A 17,226-nucleotide genomic window follows, 5' to 3' on the forward strand; every position below is an offset into this window, starting at 1 on the left:
CTCTGGTCACCGACCCCTGTGGCCTGGTAACTCCGAGTCATGCTCTGGCTGGTAACTCTGTGACACCCTTGGCCTCCCTCCTCCCCTCCTGCTGCTTGTGACATTCTTTTGTTACGTTTTGGCTACCTACAATGAGACTGGTTTCGATGGGACTGCATCGTCCTGTATGTGCAGCACCTAGCGCAGCGGGTTTCGGATTCTGCTTTGGGCCTGCTCGCACTGCCATGTGAATGTATGATCCACCAGGCCAGGCAGTAAGATTGCTAACACCTGCCCTAGGGTTTCAGTACCAGTGAATAGAAGTAAAACAGATGAATTATTTAGATTTGTATCAGCCTTTCAGGCGGCAGGATTCCAGCATCTTTCATGAGTTACACCAGTGGTTCCCAACCTTTCTGGCCCGAGGGTCACAAATATCATTTTTACAACCCTGAAGGGCTATCAGTCTCCACCAGCAGCCCCTCCCCCTCTTTGCAGCCAGATGGAAGGAGTTCTCCTTGCTGATCTCCCATCCCCCTGGCTGCAGCAGGGAAATTGCATGTGTCCTGCAGCCCCATGTGCTTTACCTGAGTCCCTAGGCAGTGACTCCTTTCTGCAGCCAGGGGGACTGGAGATCATTGCTTGCTCCCCTCCCTCTGGCTCCAGCAAGAACCCCAGCACCTATGGACCCAGGCGGAGCGCTTTGCCGCGCTCCTTGCTATAGCTAGGGGGAGGGGAGCGCTGAGCTCCTGTCCCCTTGGCTGCAGCCAGGAGCCTGCTCCGATCTTGTAGCCCCTCGGCAATGAGCTCTGCCTGGGTCCTTAGGCAGCAACTCCCTTCTGCAGCCAGTGGGAGGGGAGCAGCGGGCCACTTTGAAAGACCCCTTGGGCCACAGGTTGGGAATCACTGAGTTACATGATGCAGTCACTCTACTCACTACGGAAATACAGCCGCCTCAGAAGTGTAGCACAGCATCTATTTAATATTTCACAATAACAATATGCAACACTTCATGACAGGAAGTGACTTTTTGTCCAGTTGTAATTACAGGGGGGGTTTAAAATAGGAAGAAAGGCGTTACACTGGAACTTAGCCAAGATGATAGTGCTAACAACCATCCTCTCTTGCAAATGTCTCCTATGTTTCTTACAGTTGTTAATGTCTGCACCAGGAATTACAATCTTATAACCACAATTTAGTTGCTTTTGGAGTTTATCACTAATTTTTAAAACAAATTTAAATCTTTTCAGAATCTCTGAAAATTCATGAAGTGAAAGTATAACCTGGTAATATGTAATATTTCTCTTTGAGAGACTTAAATCAGCCAAAACAGCTTAATTTTTCAGTCTGTCAAAAATCAGCTGAAGAATTATTGTTAAACATTTTTGCTGGTAGATTTTGCGTCTTCAGAATACTTTTGGAAAGCTAGGACGCTTATATTGTGCACTAATCAATTGTACCATGTTTTCTCAGTTTGAAAACCTGTATTAGCAGAAGTTCCTTAATGTAGTAGGCATGAACATACTTCTAAAGTATTCCAATTAATAATGAACAGAATGATCAAATTAGAAAAATATAATTGAATATGGCTAGATTTAGAAATAATTTTAATCAAATTATTTACCAGTTGATTCAGCTCATTTACAAAAAAAACCTGGAATATTATAAGAATGGGTTTTCTTTTTCTTTTCTCTTTCAGGATAAAACTTCTGGTTCCCCATGCCTCCTCACATACTGAATAACAAACAATTGGCTCCACTCCACTGACTTCTTGTTGCAAATTTGAAATGTGTGTTGATCTCCTGCCTACTCCACCCAACCATGACTCCTACTTGTTCTAGGTTGCTTTGTTTACCAATTCTGTATTGAGTCCATTGAGTTGCAGGAATTACCATACTGTGTGAGATCACTAGTTTGTCTAGTCTGGTATCTTGTCTCTGACTGTGGCCAATATCTGATGCTTCAGAGAAAAGTGCAAAAACTCACATAATGGACAAGTATGCAATAATTTGCTTCTAGGGAGGTTTCCTGCTAACTCCAGGCAGTTAGGCCCAGATCCAGTTTGGCTCCTAACTTCCATTGTGTATCTGGACCTGAGTGACTGGCTTACATCCTGAAGCATGATGAGGGTTTTATTCCTTATATATCTTTATCCTACCTAGTATAATGGCACAAAATAAACCAACATAAATTTAGAACAGCTAACTTCACTGGTCATTTTTTATTTGTAGTGTGGTACCTAAAGACCACAGCCCCATCATGTTGGATGCTATATAAACATAACAAAGAGACAAAACCTATCCCACAGATCTTACAGCCTAATCAAAGGAGAGAGAATAGATGGTTACTTTCTGATCTTCTAATTAAATTCTAAGCTCTTCACAGTAGACACAAGATAACAATGAGATCATACAGACTACATGAGCAGCAGCCACAGCGCCCCACCTGCCTAGCCGTTATCGAATATTTTGTAGGCATCATGGTATAGGAGAGTTTTAAGAAGGGATTTGAAGGAGAATGAGGTGGTGGCATTGTGCATTTTTACAGGGATAAGAGGTGGCATGGGAGAAAGTGAGAAGGTGTTAGCTGGAAAATTTTATAAATGGGCAGTTAAGACAGACTGACATTTGCAGAACAGAGGCAGGGTTCAATGTCTTGATACTGTATAAAAGAGTACACGTAGGGTGAAGATAGTCTTTGAAAGGTCTTAAAAGTGAAGACTAGAAAATGATCTTTACAGGTGCATTTTGAATGGATATAAGTGTGACAAGGTGGGAATTGTCAAGGCCAGAAAGGAGGAGGTTGGAGTAATTCGGATGAGAGATGATGAGGGTCTGGATAAGAGGTTAGCTATGTGGATGGAGAGGTCAGATTTTGGAGATGTTATGGGAGAAGAAGCAGCAAAATACAGCTTGGATATGTGGTCCTAGAGAGAGAACTGAGTCAAAGAGTATGTCTACTTGGGTTTTTTTAATTTAAATTATAATTGATTGTCAATTAACTTGAGGTAGTTAAAACCCTTATAAAGGCCAGTCTGGACTTTCCCCCAATGTTTGTTCCAGGCTACAAATGTTTGTGGTTTACCCCAGACATAAGAGATGTATGCTTGGTGAAGATACATCAGGTGATTGGCCATTTTGGTGGATGGGAGAATCAATCCCGGACCGTAGGTCAAATGAGGTAGTGAGAGCAAAGAGACTTAGCATTGCACTCTGCTAAAATCTCCTCAGTAAACTTTGTCCATTGGGAGCGCAAATTAAAGATAAGATATCCAGTTCGCTCACTTGCTGTGTTATGCAATATGCTTAGTAAATTTATGCCAGGACTGCTGCCAATAGGAATAGCTAGGGCAGTTGTCCCATGCTTCATGGGAGCCCAGGCCTGAGAATGTCCCGTGTCTGGGACTGTGCAGCGCAGCATCATGTCTTCAGCAACTGCTGAGGGAAGTCAGCTGTAGGAAGATGCTTTGGAAAGAGCTCACAGAGACAGTGCAAGGAGCCTGGACCTGTAAAATTATGGGGACGAAAAGGGGAATGGCAAAATAAGGAGCTGATATAAAGGAAATTGAAAGAAAATCTGGTAGGTGAGTGGGGATCACTTACAAGTAGTGGGGGGTGAAAGAAAAATAGTGGCACACGGAGCAGTGATAAGGGACTTTCTGGGGAGGTTCAGGTCAGTGTTCATGAGGTTGTGCGGGTTGAAATTCTATTACTATATCTAGTTGTAGGCCCTGTGAATCTTTGCTGATCCCATATCCTGGAGATCTCCCTGGGACTGCCATTTTGCAGCCTAAAAGCACTAGCCAGTTTTCTGCTATGTAAAGTATTGCATGTATCCTGATCACATAGGAAAAGTAAGAAATGTGAGAGTGAATACAGAAAACACAGAATGCTCCCGAATGATTCCCACCATGCATGTTTTTTGATTGCTGTGGTGACTACCCATTTGTTTGTGTACTCTAAAATTATGGAGATTCATTACTTCATCGGTGTGAAATATCCTGTTACATTGTCAAAACATTCCATTGTGCTTCGTTCTTCTGTTACCTCTCATACTTGTATAGCAAGGCCATTATTCCAGTCTTTGTCAGTCATGGCAAAAGGACTTACTGTATTTAATGGAATATCAAATCCTTTAGCATCTAGATATAGAGGAAGTGTCACTACAAAGTCACAGACAGGATCCACTTAACCCCAGAGAAAGGGCCTCTATTAAATTCATTAGTATACTGTACATCTATGATGTAGGTGAAACTCATTGTGGCAGAAGAGCTGGAATGCTTGATAGTGAAACATCTTATGGGTTCTGAGAGGGCCTTCTTCAGCTTAACGTATGCTTTGAGTCTTGGAAGGTAATCTCCAAGAGATGGAATACAGAGAGCTGGGACTATTACACAAGAGACATGGCAAAAATTAAAGAGTTACAAAGAGGGGTGGGAAAAGCAGGGAACTGTCAGAGGGGAAGGGAAAACTTAAATATTATTTCTCTAACAAGAGTTTTATATTCAGTTCTTAATATATTTAGTTAATGGTGAATTGCTTGTGCAAGCCATAGAAGCTTGTGCTTCCTCCCTGAAAATTATAAAAGGCTCTGTGTTTGAAATATTGCCATAAATCCTTGGAGTTTACATTTTCTTAGCAGTCCTCTGTTTTCTTTTCTATTCTGCAGCACAAGATATCAGATACACTCTTCCCTGCAAGTAGCTGGGATGGTGAGAGAAGGAAGAGCGTGAGTATCTTTCTTGTTCTGGTTGGGGAAAGGGAATGGTTTGTGGTGTTCTCTTTTATTTTGGATGTCTGCAGAAAATTATCTGAGCTGTTCCAGTATATTCTGTCAGTGAATACTGGTGGTATTCACAAGAGAGGGTTCTTCCACTTTAGAGAACCATAAAGAAACCCAAAACATTGTAACATTAAAAGAGTGTTAATATTCTAACTTAAAATAAACAAAAATCTTCCAAAATCAAGCTGTTCTTATGTCCTTAATTCACCCATTTACAATGTTCTTATTTTTAACTTGTACGTGATGCAGCATCTGAACTTTCCATCCACCAGTGATGACTTCCCACACACCCATGTCTTTGCCGCTTATGAGTTATACGCCAATTTTAACTTTTGGTACACTATGTATATTTGTATGTCAGTGAGTTATAATGTGGCCCTTAAGAGCCACGCACCCAAGCCCAGTGGAGGGAAGGCAGCTCTCTCTCTGTTTGAGGCATAATAGCTCTTGGAACTGGAGGAGGGGTCAGTATGCTGGGCATCAGTAGTTGCTGCAACATGCAAAAGCTACTTTGGGGGAATGCACTGGAAACAATGGAGGTCAACCTCTTCTCGTGTGCTCCCAGGTGAAATTCACCCTTGGGCACAGGGCCAACACAAGGACTAGGTACCATTTTAACCCCTCTTAAGTCCTTCTATAACAGGAGCAATTTTGCACCCAGAGTCCAGGGATATTATGCCTTAACCAGGCATAGAGCTTCCCTCCATGGCGCTTGGGTGTCTGGCATTATTGCTACCTCATGTGCTTGGGAGAAGAGGTGCTCTGGCACATCTGTACGGAGGCAGCCATATTGTAATTGGTGCTTAGATACCATGGTGATAGACATCTTTTAAAAACCCGAGATGGAGATAATTTAGCAGCCATCACCTCTGAGACGTGTTGAACCCATTTCTGCAGAGTCTGTAGGATCCTACTGAGAATCTCCATTGTCTTGCTCACCAAGAAGCTGCAAACTCAGCAAGGGCTTTGCATCTCCCAGGGACGTGCACGTACGTCTTTTGTAAATAAGCAGTTATGGTTGTTTCATTAAACTTCTAATAACATCTTTATTTTATTTTCCTTCCAAACATGTTTACTTCAGCCACAACACGATATCTGTAGTGTTGTCTTGAATGCAAGAGGCTATTCTGTCAGATTTACAGCTATTATAAAAATATGATGCTATCTGCATACAAATGGATGCCATGAACCTTACAGACATTTCCCCTATCGTTACTGAATAAAGGAAGCAATAAAGAATCTAATATTTACCATTGGGAAACACCTGCAGATCTTAAATTAAAACCAGATTATATACTTACCAATGAGCAGTTATAAAAACAAACTCTTTGCAGATTCACTTAAATACATAGTTATCAAAATCTTATTAAAAAGTGACTGAATTAAAGGCTTCACTTAATATAATTCAACACCTAAGTACTTCAAGCCCTCCATCTTTGGAATTTCTATGGTACCATTGGCCACTGTCGGAAGACAGGATACTGGGCTAGACGGACCATTGGTCTGACCCAGTCTGGCCGTTCTTATGTCTTTCAGGATCAGCACAGCCTTCTGGAGGGGAAAGCAAGGTAATATTACAATATGTTCTGTGGCCCATTTTACTGTCTCAGGGTGTTGAGGGGGTTGGAGCCTGGTTTCCACACAGAGCCATACAGGTGATGCCCTCTACCCCATTGTGTGAGGTAAGAAACCAGTCTGTCTTCAGGATGTAATGCATCATGCACAGTTTCCAGTGTAATTTCTCCCTCCCACATGTCTTTTCCAAAGGAGGGAACCATTTGGTTCCAAGAAGGCAAAATGACACCCAAATGCTGAGTCACATGAGCAAAGGTCCATTCCAGGAAGCCCTTTGTACATGGAGCGCCATTGGCTTTGCTGAGTGATGAGCTGTGGCAGGGGTCACTATGGCAGTGATTAGAAAATAAGTCAAGTAGTGTAAATCACTTTGGGCCAAATTCAGAGGTGATGTATAAAGTGATGTTACATGTTGGTAAGCGGATGAGGAGTCTAAATGGGTGCACTCCCACCAGAAACCACAATGTTGCTGCTTGCCGTCCCTGAGGTTGAATACCTTGTCCATCACTGTGGCATACAATTTGCCCAATCTCTGTGTGGCTGTAGAGATGAAATCAGAGACTTGGATTTTTATAACTGTCTTTCTTTTGGGAGTTGATAATCGGCCCTATCCTTTCACTTCAGTGGGCATTTGGGTGCATAAGGAAGACAGGATCAAGACAAAATCTGTAACTTTCTCCTTTGGGCAAATCATAGCTCTTTACTTGGAAAACCTTCTCACATCTCGTACCTGACTTTAAGCGTCTGGGCATTGCAGAACACCAACATATGGATTGTTGTAAATTTTCATTCTTCACACACAACAAACATTAGACACTTGTGTAGTATTTCCAGGATGTAAAAACTGCTTATTTATAATATACTAATTCCACAGAAGAAATATTCAGCAATTCTCTTGTACTGCCACTAGAGGTAAGACAATCTGCCAGAGTGAACAGCAAAGAAAAATGTTCTGTTGGAAGCTAGTACTAGATCCTTCAAATGGTGTTTTTGGTATGTCTCTTTTAAGGCCTGATTCTACTATCTTTATTCACGTTGCGTAGCATTTATGTCTTTGAAATAGTGTAACTTTTTGTGGGATGAAGTATTACTTAATGTGAGTAAGGTTTACAGAATTGGGTCCTTATTTAAATAGTGCCAAAAGCCAGTTCTGGCATAGTCTTTTAGAGCATGTCCACACACAAACTTGTACTGAAATATCTATATCAATTTTAATTCATATCTTTTATTATGTTTGTGCAGTTTTGCATGTGGACACTGTTCCAAAACAAGGGTGTCCACATACTTGCACTGATGTAACAAAAGGTGTGGGTTAAAACTGATTTAGTTATTTGGTGCATGTTTGTGTGTAGCCTAAGTCAGTCATAGCCTCTTTTGAAGGCAGTGAGAGTTTATCCTTAGTAAGGAATACAGAATAGAGTCCAGTATAGTATGTAAGGCCTTCCGCACACTCGGATTTATAACTATGCTTGAAACGGTTTTCAAACTTGACCACAGTCATAACTAAGGTGTAACACAGTTTCAGAATTGAGTTGCAACTGTCTTCTTTAGCCATGCATGCTATAGAGTAGTATAGATATAGTTTCTGGAGTGTAGTCTGGAGCATGATTTTTGGTTATCATGGTTTTTAAAAAACAAAAAATCTTGCCATCTATGACCATGTTGGAAAACAAATCTCGGGAGGCCCCTGTCTACACTAGAGGTTTTAGGTATTGTAATCACTATTTCAATGTCTCAGCATGGCGGGAACACAGCACACAAAATTACTGCCATCTGTGCATTGGCATTGAAAGTACTGTTGGTTGCTGTGGTGAAGCTAACCAACTTGTTGCAATGCCAGTTTAGTCAGCAAGTGTCAGTGCTGCAGCTACAGCAGGACACGTACACCTCCCAGTGCTTTCCCACAATGCTTTTGCCCATCCTTCATGACAACTTTGACAACTAAGAGCATTGGCTAAGAGCATGGCTGCATGCAAACTCAAGCTCTGCCTGGCTCTCCATTCAAGGCAGGCCCAAGAGCATTTCCCTACTCTGTCTGCTTCCAGGGCAGCCTGCCACCCAGCCCCCAGAACAGCAAAGACACATACAGATATATAATAGAAAATGCCAGTTCATTAAAGCCCCTTGAGGCTAGAGCTGAGCAGCGAACAGAAATTCCATTTCATGGAGAATTCTGAGATTTTGAAACTTGGAATGAAACCCAGCCATTTAAAACTTCTCCACAAAAGAGAATAGTGACCACATGTAATTGAATAATTGAGACACTTTAACAAAATTGAATCCAGCTGTACGTGAGGTACAGTGCCTCTCAGGGCATGTCACTACCACGGTCACTACAGCGGACCACTTGCAACGCTGCAACTACGCCATGGCAGTGCTGCATTGTAGATGCTTCCTATAGCAATAGGAAGGATTTTTCATCAGTTTAAGTAATCCATCTCCTCAAGAGATGGTAGCTAGGCTGACAAAAGAATTCTTCCTTCAACCTAGATGCATCTACACTCAGGGTTAGGTCTGCTTAATTGCAGCACTTAGAAGTGTGAAATTTTCACACTCCTAAGCAACATAGGTAGGTAGATCTACATTTTAAGTGTAGACCAGGGCTAAGAAATTCTCCAGGTCAGTGCAGTTCTGCTCCACCTCCCTGTCCTCCCAACACAATCTCATGCTCTAGTGATGCAGTCTGATCCAGGCAATTCAGACATAAAAACGTGCATTGATCTAGGGCTCTCTCCTCTCAACAGTTTTGTTTTCTCAAAATTTTTAATAGCTGTACTGATAGAATCCTATTGGCTCTTGTAGGAGCAAAAAAACCTTTCTGTTAGGATACAAGAAAACAGGGCCAGATTCTGATTTCACTTATCCCAGTGTAAACCCACAGTAATTCCATCGAAGTTACTTTGGATTTACATCAATGTGAGATCAGAATCCAGCCCATATAATTTATTGAAAGAAGCAGCAGTACTGACACTTGCCTTTTTCTCTCTGCACTTACACAATCACTAGATATTGACTAGTTTATTTACAACTTTCCCATATTTTGCATTAAATGTAAAATAGTAAATCTGATTCCAGAGGGGTTTTGGGTTTAGCTCATTGCATCCACTTTGTTAGTATATAAGCTGCCACGCTATTGTCTCCCAAAATTCAAAAAAATGGGTGGCAATCTCCCATGCTTTGTCCACAGTGTTAACATTTTCAAATGATGCAGTTTATTGTCAAGATGACCTTTTTGATTTTCACGGTTAGGAGAAAAGTTACATAAAAAGGATGAATGAACAACAACAAAAGAGGATGGTGAGGGTCACATAATCAGAAAACCGGAACCACCTACAGTTGACAGACTTTATACTTTCAATATGGAAGGCAGCATTGTCTAGTAGTTAGAACACATGATTGAGGGTCAGGAAATCTAGGTTCTGCCTTATACTCACAGTGTGTGTCCCTGAATAAGTCACTCAGGTCCAGCTCAGAGATGTCAAGCAGCTGTAGTTGCTTGCCACTGCCTCAGATATTGGAGTAATAGTGACATTTTGCACTTAATAATACCTTTCATTTGAGAATCTCAAAAAGTTTTATGATAATGGATAAGTACCATTATCCTCACTTTACTGGTGAAGAAACTGAGGCCCAGAAAAGTTATGGGCCTAGTTTTCAGATATACTGAGCACCTGTAACATCCATTGATTTCACTTTTGAAGTTTCTCTGTCAGTAAAATGAGCATAGAAATATTGAACCACTTTTCTACAGCCTCTTGAGATTCTTGGATGAAAAGCACTATATAAGTGCAAATTATTTTATTTTAAGATAATAGAAGTAACTGTATGTTGCTAAACTAAAATAATGACAAGCATGCAGGAAATAGGAAAGAGCTTTTGAGTTCGTTTTGCTTCTTTGTTTTGTTTTTGTCCAAGACACAGGAGGCACTTTTGTACAGGCCTTATTCAGAACAAACTCCTATAGAAATTCCCAATAACTCACATGGGAATTTGCCCTGAGTAAGGTTTGTAGAATCAGACTGGCCGCCTTTCACTTCTTCTGTAGATGTTTGTGCTTCTTGATGCTTCAATTCACCTCTTTGGAAAATTATGTAATACAATTTTCCTTGGTTTTCATTATTTTCTCATTTCACAGGTAACGCCCTTTTGGAATTTTGATTAGTTTAAGAGAGAAAAGATTTAATTAATCTCACAGATTTTTCCTCCCAGATATCTTGATACCAAGACTGCTATTATAATGCAGCTTGAAGGCTTGTCTCCTTGTGAAGTTACTGTGCAGCAAACCAGGGTGTGAATCTACAGTGCACCAGTTTTCCGTGTAGTAACGTCTCATGTGGACAAGACCTGAAGTTTAATATGGGGCTCTCTTTTAGTGCAGTATACTTTGATTTCTCATAGTAAGAAACAATGGTTTGACTCTGCTATGAGATTTCTACTCCTAATGCTTTCCCTAATGCTCAACTAAGAGAACATGCACAGCTCCATCCACAGTAGACGGTTCCCTTTAGACTCACGTGCCTCTGCCAGATGCTTTGAGATTATAAAATCTGGCTTTGAAATCATTCGGGTGAAGGATCTTTGCAAGATAGCAGGTGGGAGCTGTAGGGAGAATGACTCAGAAGTGACACTCTCCATGAAACGCTCTTTTATGAGGACAAGGAAATTGCCAACCATGGAGTTCCTGCGCCATATGTGAAGCCCTGGGAGCCAAGCTGACGTATATTAATTCAAGTCTTGTTTAGGTGCATGATATGACAGTTTAGGCATCCATGATCTAAAATATTCTAATTATGTGTTTTAAAAATACATGCAAATTAAAAAATAATATCTTACTATAAGTCCAAACAAACTGTACAGAATTTAAAAAAACATTTAAACAGAGAAGCACATTCCCAACCTGCATTCTAGTATTTGTATAACGCTAGGAGCTGATAAATACAGGTACTGGATGAGGAAAAACTGGCAGCACTGGAGAGCAGAGGGTTGCTCAGATATAGAGACTTTTTTACTACACTTTTTCACCAACACTACATTTCTAGGATAAATGCTAAGCTAAATGCCACCAAAATTCCTCATGTAAAATGTGTGTGAGAATCATAACTGTTGGAGAGGACTTCAGTTTATCTACTTGCTGTACAGCAAATCCATTTCTCAAGTGGGCTGGTTTCGTTGGGAAGTGTTTGTTTTTAGAGAAATTACATTCCTGAGAGTGTAGCATACATACTCTACATGCTGAACAGCTGTATTAATTTGTCAGATGTATTCTCCAGACATGTTTTATAATAATCACTGAAAATGGCTATCAGGTATGTGGTAATTTTAGTTATCTCTCTGATTTATTCCTCCATGAGGCACTGGTGTTTATTTAAAAAGTTTCCAACTCATACACATGATATTTTATCTGCTGAGACTACAGTGTGTGGTAACTATTTCCCCTGGCTGGTATGTGTAGGGTCCATCCATGCACAGATCTTACCAAATACGTACAGAAGGCAGAAAGTAGGGAGTCAGCTGCATCTGTGTCCTCACTTCCTAGTTCCCCTTTCATGGAAGCATGTAGAGGATCACAGATCTGCTCTGCCAGAAAGCTAGAGGGACACTGGAGATCCCAGAGCAAAGCAACTGTAGATAGTCAGGCATTTCTTTGATGCAGTTTTGCTTATTTACAAAGAATGTACAAAGTCCTGTGTTCCAAACAGAGAAGGAATCACAAAGCAGGAAACACATCATCAAGGGTGCTCTTTTCAGCCTGCATCCCGATCCAAAAATCTCTTCCCAAGCTTTTTCCAGGGTCAGCCACACACTTCTAGCTGTTTAAGAGTGCCTCTCTCACTCTGTCTTTGTCTGACCTCAGTTACTGTGAGATCTCTGGTCTCATACACACGCACCTACCCATAACAATATTCAGTCAAAAGCTCCTGGATGGGTTCACATGCATATTTAGTCTTAGGTAGGGCTTATGCTTACAGTTATGTTAATTGAGTGTGAGTTTACACCTATTAATCTCAATGAGGTTTTAACCCGTAACAAAGGTTTGTCCTGATCATAGTCTTATTTGATGAGGAAGCACTGTGTATTTGGGTTTGTAATTTAAAATGATTAGGAGGATGTTCAGAGCCTGTGAATGGGCACTAGTTATTGTTCTAAATCTAAAGAAAATAAGCAGTAGTTTGCAACTAACTCTTTAGTCTGACGGTGTATCCACTATTGGGTTGTGTGTCTCCTAATGAATCTTTGCACTTTGATGGAACCCAAAATGCAGAGGATCCAATCCAGAGGGGTTTAGCACCCCATTTTAAACAAGTTCTAATTGAGGGGGTTTTTGTTTTGTTTTTGTTTTTACTACTCTCCAGACATCTTCCATTTGATCATAGACATCCAAACTTTGCCAGTTGAGGGTTGTGCTGGCAATTGGCCATGTGTCTGAGGGCTGCATTTACTTTGTATGTAATACAACAGATTGCAGTTGCATTCCCCTTTAACACAGAGGTGTGACCCACAGAGACTACAGGTACCATCATGCAGCTGTGTCTCGATCAAGGGGCCTCTTTTCTTGGACTGGCGCACTGCATTCTGAGACTTGTGCCACATTTTAAAAATATAATTGTGGTGCATGTAGCTATGAAATTGCTGGCCTTTGTTTACTGCTCCTCTAAAGTTCGAAGCTGTGTCCTTGGGTGTAGTGTTTAGCAGCCATTTTGTTGTCATTGCTCATTTGCAGACTGTGAGGAGGGAGACAATGTGGGTCAAATTCTCAGTGGATTTTAGTTTCTTTCTGTGTCTCCATGTTTGAGTGCCCGGCTTTGGGCCTGATTCTCAGATTGCTGAGAACCCACAGATTCCAGTGGCTTCATTTGGAGTTCTGAGTGATTAGCACCTCTGAGAATCAAGCCCAAGATGTGTCAAGTTGGATACCCAAAAAATGGAGGCACCCAAAATCAGAGCCCTCTTTTGAATATATTGATCTGTGTGCTCTCTTCTGGAGTCTTGACCCTTCGTTGTTCCTTGCTTTGTTGTTATAGGAAGTAACTCACTCTGCGTGATAGTACTGTTGTGTGCTATGATATGACATGCCATTGTGAAATATTTAAAAAGAAAAATACGACCTGTCAATTGGGAACCCTAGTGGAATTATTTGGTACCAAATCCAGTTGAAATGCTTTGTTGACTTCCATCCTTGGGTCCATTACAACAGTGTAGGGCAACATTAAGTTAGCTGCCATTGTGTGCATGCACAGATAACTGTGACAATGTCATTTGAATAAATCACACATCATGTGCAATGCAGCTCCTCCCAGATGAACCACAGGAGACTGCAGAGCTGCTCTCCGCTCTGCTTTTCTCACTTCTCCTCAGTCGTATCCCACAAAACTGCTATTTCCCCATTTGGTCTCCACACCCCCATTCTCCTGTTTTTTCTCACTTCTCCCCGTGGCATTACTGGGTGACGGAAGCTAGCTAGGCAGGGAGTCTGGAGTCCATGATATAGGAGAGCCCCCGACCATCTGCACTGAGGTACTTACACTTAAAAGGCTTGCTCCAGCACCATTTCCTCCGTTCCCCACTACACCAAACCAGCAGCTGCACTGAGGGGAACTCTTCCTTAGTACTGCTTCCTTAGCGCAGAGACACTCCGCTCCTCTGGCACTGTTGCCCTGGTGTGCCAGAGAGCTGAGACAACAGTGCTAGGAGAGCCCTTGAAGCATCAATGGGTTGGTTTACAAGCACTGAGTTCCCTCAAATCCCCATTACAGCTGTGGTCTCCTGCTTGAAGCGCCCCGCCCCCCCAAGCCCCATTTCTCCTCCCACACACCTCCACTTAGTCCCCAGCCCTGATCACTCCTTATGTCCTCATACATGTCTGCTGCCTCCTCTTTGCTCCCAACTGGGCTGATGGATGATACACCGAGGAAGCTCTGTGTGTGGGTGGTGGGATGGAAGGAAGAAGAGATGGAAGGGGCTGAAGAGAGCAGGAATGTGGGTGCACAGAAGGCCCCCTTTGCTTCCTGGGCTTCTCAGGTCCTGTGTGGAGCACAGAGCTGGAGAATCGGGGAAGTGGGTTAGTAGTGACAGAGATTGGAGGTAGCTGGCATAAACTGACACCTATTGTTGGCTTTTCCTTGCAGAGACAAAATTGGCTGTGCTGAATCAGGGGAATAGCTTCCTCCAAGCCCCACTAAGTTTGAAACCTGTCCTGTCACTGAGCTGTTATGAAAGTGCATGTGTGTGGGTGTGTTCGGGTGGGGAGGGGGAGGGAGGTCTGTATATGGGAACTATGGTGGCTACCTAGAGGAGTCCAGGAAAAAAATAGACACTTGGGATATTTTTAAGGGCTCATTAGTAATTGTTTCCTCTGCCAAATTTATTAAATATTTCCCTGCACCTGATGTGACTGAGAGAGGCTCTCCTGGAGGTTATTTTCATTTTACTTTCTGTTGGCTGAGGTAAATTATTACCTTCACTTGATTATTGAAGGCTGCTGATAAGTGACTTTTTTATCTATTTGGGTTTAGGCTGCTGAGAGGGTATGTAAGTTTAATTATTGTCAGGGCACGCAGAGCTTTGTATGGGTTTTCTTTTTTAATGACAAACCTAAAGAAAAAAATATTTACCAAGAAAATATGACAGAGAATTCAGCTGTCCCAGGAAGAGTGAATGTATTAAATTTGGAGACTAAAATCAAACACTGAAGTATGAAACAGAGGAATTGTTGTCCTGTTTTAAGTGCAACTGTCAATGTAACTTTAAGTAGGGATATACATAATATTGCCTTTTTATGTAACCATCCACCAGTAACCAGTTGTAACCAGTATGTTTGCTGCAGGGAAGGTGAGGGATTAGATGGTGGAGTTCTCCCTAAAAGTATTTCTAACTTAAGAAGTAGTCCACAAGTGGAAAACATCAGAGAACAACTGGTTTGGCTAGTGAAGGACTATTTTACTCTATTAAAGTGGCACATAACAGCCCACGGGGTTTTTAAAAAAAATATTATTATTATTATTATAAACCTTTCTTGTTTTTTCAGACACAAGCATCAAAAAATATTACCCGGGAATGACAGAGTTTACAAGATTTGTTATTGCCTGTTTGTACAGTTATAATGAGCATTTAGCTCTTGGAAACTGTTCAGAAAGGAAGTGAAAAGACAAATTCTGTTCTTGCAGCCCTATTCAATTCATCGAGGTTGCACACAGGTAACCAAAGAGCAGAACCTGGCTGCAAAGCTCTTGTATGTTGCTAACGATAGGAAATAATAAAGCTGCATGCGTAGTGCACAAAAATCTAAAGGGTGCAAGGGAGTGACAAAGAGCAAGAACAGTGGTAGAGTGGGAAGTCAGGCCACTCGTTCTGTGTTGAGCAAGGCCAACAGTCTGTGTGTCTAACAGGAAGAGAAGTGAACTGTTAATGTTAACTGTTTTTCAGGTTTAAATTTACCTTGTATGGCACAGCAAAGATAAGTGCCGAAGTTAGTCTTAATTAGTGTCACCCCCTAGATGAGAATCCCATGCTCCCACACTGCTGGAATGATATTGATTTACAGAATTACCTCAAGGGTCAGTGTTCTTCTTCTTTATAAATTCCTGAAAGCAAGGATTTATGTGGTGAAAAAAACTTTATTTGATAGAGAAAATTTGAGGAGCACAGTTGTGGAGTGGTTTTAAACCAGATTGGGGAAAACTCAGATTAATTTAGCTTTATAGTGACTTTGTATGGTTGTAAGGTCCATATTTTTTAAGTGGTTGGTTGCTGTTATGGTTTTGAGGCCAGTGAGACCCAGAGTGGAAAGCAGTGAGGGTTTTTGGTTGATTTTTTAGAAAAAGTAAGTTTGTGATTGAAATGGTGACTAGTGTATACTGTTTTAGTCTGTCAGATAAATATGTATTGTGAAAAGTCCAAGACATCTCACTTGTGTAAAACTATCATGTGCCTAAGGCTTTACAGAATTGGGGCCATTATTGGCAAGACACTAGGGAATCCTGTATTCGTACATCATGCAAATCTCCCATTGAAGTCAGCACAAGTCTCAGTAGAGTAAGGGTTTTAGTGTCTGGCCTTAAAAGTCCATAGAACTGTAAACTTAAAAAGATCTCAGAGAGGCTTGTCCACTCACTAATGAATGGAGCTCTTACTTGACAAATGGACAGCCAAGGTTTGTGTACCAGCCTCTTGCTGTGAAAGCTGGGCAAGGGATGGGAACATTGCTAAGAAGTAGCCTGCTCAGTCCTGGGGCATGGGAGTTTGCTGCGTCACTTTGCTGTGATTCATCTGACCAGTTAAGTAACTGCATAAAAGGGAGCCCTGGACAGTCTGCCTCCTCCACAGGTGTGGTGGCTGTGATACCCACATAGAGGATTGTTAAATGCAAAGTGATACTGACCCTTGTTCGTTAAAGTTTGGATCAGCAGCTTGTTAACTGCTCATTTTTAAGTTTTTCCAACTCAGAGGAGGTGTAGAGCACTGCATAGCTCAGATGCAATTAGTCACAGTATGAGGGTGAATATTCTCATCCTGGGATACTATTTGCTCTCCAGTAACTCCTAAAAGAAAAATGACACACAAATCACTAGACTAGGAGGATGAGACATGGTGTCTGGAAAGCGGATGCCCAGATACCCTCCAGTGATACTGCTAGGCATGTACGTGTCTCAGTGAGACAGCTACATAAATCTAAAACACAGGAGGGACCCAGGACCACCAGACCTGTGGGTAGTCACTCTGTTATCATGACAAAGTAGCAGAGCGCTATAGCTTTTGAGACTTTAATGTTCAGAGGGGTAAAAGGCGCCGAGGCAAGAAGCGTGAAACGGTCCCTTTTTTAATTAAATGCCAGGTTTACCCTCCTGGCCATCTAGTGGCTCAACATTTCTGTTCGAAGAGCAAGGTTTTGTT

General features: G+C 41.7%; 1 protein-coding gene across 1 annotated transcript in view; it reads left to right on the plus strand.

Annotated features, from left to right (window-relative positions):
- Nucleotides 1–17,226, plus strand: part of LOC137153044 (integrator complex subunit 6-like) — a 95,108-nt gene that overhangs the window by 1,008 nt on the left and 76,874 nt on the right. The window contains exons 2-4 of the mRNA XM_067548038.1: nucleotides 1,679–1,768; nucleotides 4,648–4,707; nucleotides 6,298–6,329. The gene's annotated coding sequence lies outside the window, so the exon portion shown is untranslated. The remainder of the gene's footprint in view (nucleotides 1–1,678; nucleotides 1,769–4,647; nucleotides 4,708–6,297; nucleotides 6,330–17,226) is intronic.

The sequence above is a fragment of the Emydura macquarii genome, unplaced genomic scaffold, assembly GCF_026122565.2.
Source record: "Emydura macquarii macquarii isolate MOO-44397 ecotype Brisbane River unplaced genomic scaffold, CSIRO-AGI_Emac_v2 contig_1253, whole genome shotgun sequence".
Classification (NCBI taxonomy): domain Eukaryota; kingdom Metazoa; phylum Chordata; order Testudines; family Chelidae; genus Emydura; species Emydura macquarii.